Here is a 7,500-nt window from a genome sequence, read left to right as displayed (position 1 = left end):
CTAATGTAGCATATTACCCTGTTTAATACATACTAATGTAGCATATTAGCCTGTTTAAGACATACTAATGTAGCATATTAGCCTGTTTAAGACATAATAATGTAGCATATTAGCCTGTTTAAGACATAATAATGTATATTAACCTTCTCTCCTTGCGTCTCTGTCGTGTGTCTCCGCTGTCTCGAGGCTTCTGAGGTAAACTTCTTTGGCGCCGAAAGCAGAACGGGAAGAGTCAATGTCTGCTGTAATGTTTAGACCACCTACTGCCACCTGGTGGTAGACACGATACACAGTCAAGACTCCGTCCCGCGGAGTCTAGAGGTAGTCAATGCATATTCTGTAATGCGAGCACGTCTAATAACTAAAGAGTCAAGTTGATATCCAGTGTGTGGCTCATCATTCATATACAGTATGTATTCTTGCTACACGTCAGAATATCACAGCTGCGTTCGTAAATTCGCTCTGAGAGCGCCGGTAATGTAATAACCTCTTCACCGTTCCAAATCAATTCACCCAACATTGAAACAGAGCTCAACATCCACATGACTGAAGTTACTAGTCAACTCTAGCTAGCCAGTTCGTAGTTTTTGATAAATGTAGCTATAAGGATGACAACAACAAAACATATATATAATAATTCGGTAAGATTGTTAGAGAATCAGACTATATTTCTAATCAAAAGCCGCTGGATACAAGACAAACATGTAGCTATCATATTTTTAGATAGAAAACAAGTTGAATTGAACAGAAAACCTACCGCGAAGACGATCAGATGTCAATGATGAAGCTCTGTCAAGTGTCTCCTTACATTTACCTCAGGAAAAAATCCTCCAATGAGTGGAGACTTGCAGGTAGACCAATAGGAAGTCAAGATGCCTTAGATACAGGTGACACGTCCAATGAGTGGAGACTTGCGGGTAGACCAATAGGAAGTCAAGATGCCGTAGATACATGACACGTCCAATGAGTGGAGACTTGCGGGTAGACCAATAGGAAGTCAAGATGCCTTAGATACCGGTGACACGTCCATTAAAAGGATTACTATTGGTCAGAGCCGTGGAAAGTGCTAGTATGTAGCAACGGTAACATTGAAATTACATTCTTAAAACAATAAGTACATCGAAAACAAGTACACAGAGCTAAAACTATAATACATATGGACATGTATGTTGACACATGTAAGACAATATCTTCCAAAAATGTATTTTTAATGGTGATTAAGTAGCGCAACCCTGGCAAAACCCCGTTTTCGCACGTTCTACGACCAGTGGGTGGACTCCCTAGACCTAGAGAATGGCATTAGAATAGAATGAATGGCATTGGACAACAGCACGGTTTGTGCTTTACTGTCGTGTAAAATCAATCAACCACACTGGTCCAGCCAGTTTGAATTGTCTCACTTACCAGTAGCCTTTCAAAATCATAATTGAGGCATAATATGAAATGTGTAAGTGATTTATAAATGAAAATGTGTAAGCGATGTGTATCTCATACAGATGCAGACTTTATAAAATTACACAGATTATCCCAATTCGGACAATACGATGGGGAAAATTCGGCCATAGAAATTCTCTAATAGCTAATGAACTTGGGAATATTTTGTGAGTGAAGGCTGTTATGCAGCATAATTTAATACAGAAACTGTATCAATATGGAAACCAGAGTTGGGTAACCTAGGTATAGCCAGTTGCATTTGTAACCAAATATCTTCTGGCAGGTGTTATATCAAAAGAGTTAGTATGATAGTATCCTAATAGCAAATAATTCACCATCCAACTCCTTTTATAGAGGGGGGCTACATCATTTGAGTGGGACAACATGTTTAATGTACACTTGTTTTTAAACTAGAGGCTATAGTGTTAGGCTAGGTCTAGGCTATAGTGTTAGGTCTAGTTAAGATGTAATTTTGTATGTTTGTATTGTTGCTCAGAGAATGAAGATATCCAAAGCAAAATCAACCATTCCTCACATATTTTGTGAAGGCTTGCTATTTTAACCAATCAGTGACCCATTTTAAAAGGGTTTGAGATTGAGTGGGTTGGCCCACTAAATGAGTCAGCTTTCTAATAGGTTCGTAGCTCGGCAATTGCTGGAGAGGATTTTAGTGGGTAGACCCATTCACACCCAACCCTCTCCAGCAATAACCCACTAAATTCCTAGGTGTGAATGGGACTCAAGTTACATTCTTCAATAATCAATGGCTATACAGTATATAAATAATTTAAAAGTCCTCAAATGCCAGTCCCAGATTGCCGCTGTAAAGGCAGAACTAATATTGAAGTATTCTAGGTCATGATTCATTTCAAGTTTCAAAGTTACCAAGCACCAAAACATGTCCTGCTCACCTGTGAGTCAGCCCAGCAGATACACTGGGTCCTTAGAATCAATGTGAACCACTATCACAGCTAAAATCTATGTTAAAGAGAGCATGGTGAAAATGGGCCTCCAGATCCTAATCTAGTACATCAGATCCCAATGAATGCTCTACCTTAATTATTCATCCAACTCAAATGGGTCAGCTTAGTGTCCTGGAGAGCTCTATGGCTACTGCTGTTAGAGTGTGTGTGTGTGTGTGTGTGTGTGTGTGTGTGTGTGTGTGTGTGAGTGAGAGAGTTAGGGAAGGAGATAGACCATTAGCTTAAGAGGAATATGGTTACAGTACGCAGCCAGAGAAACAGAGAGTGAGAGAGGGGTAAAGAGAACAGGACATTCATCATCTTGTGATGGGAGACAGCATACTAAATTAACTCAATGATTACACTAGCATCTTTGACACATGGACACTAATTCTGGGGGCAGTTGCACAACTTGAACAGTCTTCAATGTTTAAAAACTCCTCCTAGGTAAAGGGCATTTCTATCTTTCCTTTTCTGTGGTCATAAACAGAACCCCCCCCCCCTCCACCCCCATCTTTCACAATATTTTCCCAGCGACAACCTCACTGTTTCGACCCACAAGTAGTGTGTGAAAAGTGAGTGCATCACACACACACACACACACACACACACACACACACACACACACACACACACACACACACACACACACACATAACTGCATGTCAGATTCTCTGAGAGTGCATCTGAGGGTCTCTTGTAGCCTCTGTGAGTTTCAGGGCCAAGGATTTGGTCTGAAGATGTCTTTCCTTCACAGACGTAAAGAACAGATTGAATTGAATTATTCATGAAAAGAGGGCCCTCTGTAAATGCATTCACACACTAATAGAACACGCACACATACATTGTCTGCCGGATACAGCAAGTGCAATGTGTTTGATGATATTGCAAGAGGGCACAGATCTCTGTGTGTGTGTGTGTGTGTGTGTTCGTGCTTGCGCGTGTACAGTATGTGTGTGTGCCTGCATGCGTACCTGCGTGCCTGTTCCTGCCTCGGTCTAACTGTTCCTGCTCCTCTTCCTCTCTCCCCAGGCGTCCCCAGTGCTGCCACAGTGGTGATAGTGATCTGTATCGCCGCCCTAGTGGTGGTGGTGGTGCTAGGCATCTACCGCATCCACCTGACCCACCAACAGGAAGGAAAGAGCTCCGACACTGCCAAGGAGAGAGAGCTGGACTGGGACCACTCGGCTCTCACCATCACAGTCAATCCTATGGAGGTCAGAGAGAGCGACAGGAGGGGTGGGATAGAGCGAGTACAGTACAGTATGTATGAGAGGGTAGGAGGTATCGAGGAGATACTGTAGGGCCAGGGTCTGGATAGAGTGTCTGGATAGAGAACAGTGTTGACTATTATGGGAGAAAGTAAGAGGGACTGAGGAGTTAGATTTGGATTCATTGGATGGAATTGAGAGAGACGGACAGTTAAGGGAAGGAGAAGAGGGAGAGAGAGAGAGAGAGAGAGAGAGAGAGAGTGAGAGAGAGCGGTGGAAGTAAAAGAGAGAGAGAGGATACAGGATTGGAGATGTGGAACACTGTAGGTTGTACTACTCTGTAGTAAGACACCTCTCGTCTTTCCGATTCAGAACTTTAAGGAGCCCCAAGCCTCGGAGGAAGAGGCCAGTGAGGAAGAGGAGGAGGAGGACGATGAGGAGGACGAAGACGACATCACCAGCGCAGAGTCGGACGACAGTGAGGAAGAGGAAGAGGAGGAGGCCAGAGTTCCCAGGGTGCAACAGGGGAGCAAGAGGGGTCAGCTCGATTGGGCCAACTCTACATTATCCTACAGAATACATAACACATACACACACATGCTGACACATGCGCACACAGAACCAGGAAACCAATCGATTGAATAGGAAATACAATTGTGGCTCTAAGAGTTAGGTAACGTCTCCCCCTACTGGTGAAAAGGGTTATGCGATAATGCTATGTGAAGTGATATTTCAGAAACACACACACACACACACACACACACACACACACACACACATACTGTACTAGTCATGATCCAGCCTGTAGCTCCTTCTAAAAGACTCTGTCCCATTCTTTTTTGAAGCATCTGGTGTTAATTGCTTACCCTGTGGAACTCCAACACAGTAATAGTACCCAGTGATCTCGGTCCCAAGTCCCAGTCCAAAAGCTTACATCTTACCTAAAATACCTACTGTTTTATACTGAGACTGTGAAAAATATGAAATAATATGAAAATATACTACTGAAATGTGCTTGTCGGACATCTGTTTTTCCACCTACTATTTCAGGGTCCTAAAATCTCTGGAGGAGCTGTGATCTTTGTGCTCCTTTGTGGTTTCTCTCCCATAGGTAGTTGAAGATATTGTAGGGAACTACTATCCTTGGTATCTGTGTACCTTCTGTGAGATCCAATTAAATGCCATGAAAATTGAAGATAGTCAATAATATTTATTGCATTGATTTGCAGTATTTTAATACCTGAAATATTTTTTGATTTGTTGCAATGGAATATATTTAATTTGATCACTGCTTATTGTTATGCCTGGAGATGATGTCCGGTTGATTTAAAAGATTATATGGCAGAATTCAAATGACACTAAAGAAATCTTTGTTTTGTTTTCGACTGGTGCGTTATTGCCAATGTCATATTTACAGAGTAAAGGGTTTAATTTCTTTGGTTATGTTTTTGGACACACTAGGAGAGAGGATGATCCTTGTACATTTGTATATGCTCCTCTGACCTGTAAATACTGCCTAGAGTAGGTGAGTCCCATCCTGAACCCAGCAAACTCAGCCTTTCCCCCATCTGTATGCACACCCAAATATGCGCACCAAAACCAGCCCTAATGAATCTGTACATGTCCCTCCCAAACACGACCCCTTCTGTGTGTTTGCTTCATAACATTCAAATGATTCAGATTTAAGGCTCAGATTTAACAACAGACATAGGATGCTGTTCCTTCAACCTGTGAGAATTGAAATGATTACAGTAGCATATTTTACACATGGAAACTAATTTGAGGGACAGTTGCACAACTTGATCAGTCTTCAATGTTCCAGTTGAACTGTATGTAAAGGGCATTTATAGTCGTCTTTACTTGTATGTAGTCATAACCAGCAACCCCCCCTCCACCCCCATCTTTAACAATAGTATCTTGTATCTGTAGGTAATCCTGGTACCCAATGATTGACTGAGAGCCTTCCCCTGTTTGTGACATTAGAATTATAAGGTTCCATTTTTGTCCAAATTGAGTTTTTTTCACATAATCTGATCCATTAGGTGTTTATTAATGGCTGTGTGGTGTTATTTTTTAAAATGTTTACATTTTTGAGTTAGTAATTAATAAAATACAAAGGTTCCATCTCACAAAACATAATGGAATGTAAAAACTTTGACGCTCAATATCTCTGAACTGCCCTAAACGGAGATAGAACCTTATCATTCTAAGCTCACGAGTTATCTGTCTCTCACTGTCACACACTCCTAACTCCTTTGGTTCTAGCTGGGGGGAGGAGCCATGTCTCTAAGACTCTGTGTATAGCTACATGTCCATGTGAAGGTCTCAAAAGTTGTTTAAGGTTACCTCATCCGCTGTGACACCTGTGCTTGTGACGTCACTCCCCTTACACCTGCCTCCCTCCCCCCCCCCCCCCCCCTAAAAGAAAACCTTTGGTGGACTTTGCATTGAACCCTGATGTTCTCCCAACGTCTGTTTAAGAAGAAGAAGAGGAGGAAAATAAATATGAACCTTGTAAAATGTGTAAAACCTTCTTTTATTTTTACTTTTTATTTATTTATTTATGTATTTTTTACTTTTTCTTTGGTCTGTTTTTTTGTTTCCTTAAACTGGTCACTACAGCACTTTCTGTACATTGGCCAATAGAGTTGTTTTAGAATCTGGCTGTGTGTCTCAGTTATTGCGTGCGTGTGTGTGTGTGCTCCGTAGTAGTAGTATGCAGTTATGGAATTATATTTATCACTGTGATGTGATTTAACTAGCCAACTCCGTACTACGTTAGCGGAGCGAATTACGTGTGGAATTAGCATGCTAGCAGGTGTTTTCATATAAAATGTTAGATATTATATCAGCCATAGCTGACTAGTGAGCCTGCATCAACCTTAATGCTATTCAAGTGCAAGAAGATGACATTTGTCTTTTTGCAAATCTATGTTTTTGCTTACAAAGTGGATTTTTTTTCTCACAAAATATTTATTTGCTTTTGATTTAATTAGGCTCAAGATAAACTCCATATATCTGAGACCAAACCGGTCTACTTAACTGCAAGAGAATATGTCCACTATGCAGTGAAATCGGCGAAAAGTAGCTTCAATGACAGCTTCACATGTAGACCACTAGATGGCAGCGCACACCATATTGGAGTCTGTATCGTTGTTATGTAACGTCTGGGTCAAGACGACCATACGAATTATAGAAATAAACAAAGATGTAATTGATAAAAGGTGCTATATAAAGTTTATTATTATTATTATTATTATTATTATTATTATTATAAATCCTAGAATTCAAAAACAAACATATAACAGAACACTCAAGAACACCAACAGAAAATGAAGACAAGTTATTGTCAAATCAAAACTTTACAAACCATTTCAATTCAATTCAAGGGCTGTGGCTTTGGGGAAAAAACTGTTCAAGTGTCGTGATGTTTTTGACCTGGTGGCCCTGTACCGCTGTCCAGAAGGGAGTAGTTCAAACAAGCTGTGAGCTGGATGTGAGGGGACAGCCACAATCTTGCGTGCTCTCTTCAGTGATCTGGAGCTATGGAGGTCTGTGATGGGAGGCAGGGGGCAGCCGATGATCCGCTCAGCTGTCCGTACGACTCTTTGTAGTTTGGCCTTGGATCGGGCAGACGCAGAGTCGTACCAGACAGTGATGGAAGATGTTAGGATGCTCTCTATGACGGCCCTGTAGAACTGGACCAGGATGTGACGACTGATGTGGAGTCTCTTCAGCTGACGGAGGAAGAACAAGCGCTGCTGGCCTTTTTTAACTAAATGGGTGATGTTGTTATCCCATTTTAGTTTGTTGGAGATGGTAGTGCCCAGAAACTTGTAATTCATCCATTATTGTGATTGGGGAGTTATTGATGACCAGTGGAGAGTGAGTTG

This window comes from Nansenia antarctica (genome assembly GCF_963989245.1).
Source record: "Nansenia antarctica genome assembly, chromosome: 17".
Classification (NCBI taxonomy): Eukaryota; Metazoa; Chordata; class Actinopteri; order Argentiniformes; family Microstomatidae; genus Nansenia; species Nansenia antarctica.
This window is presented reverse-complemented; position numbering follows the sequence as displayed.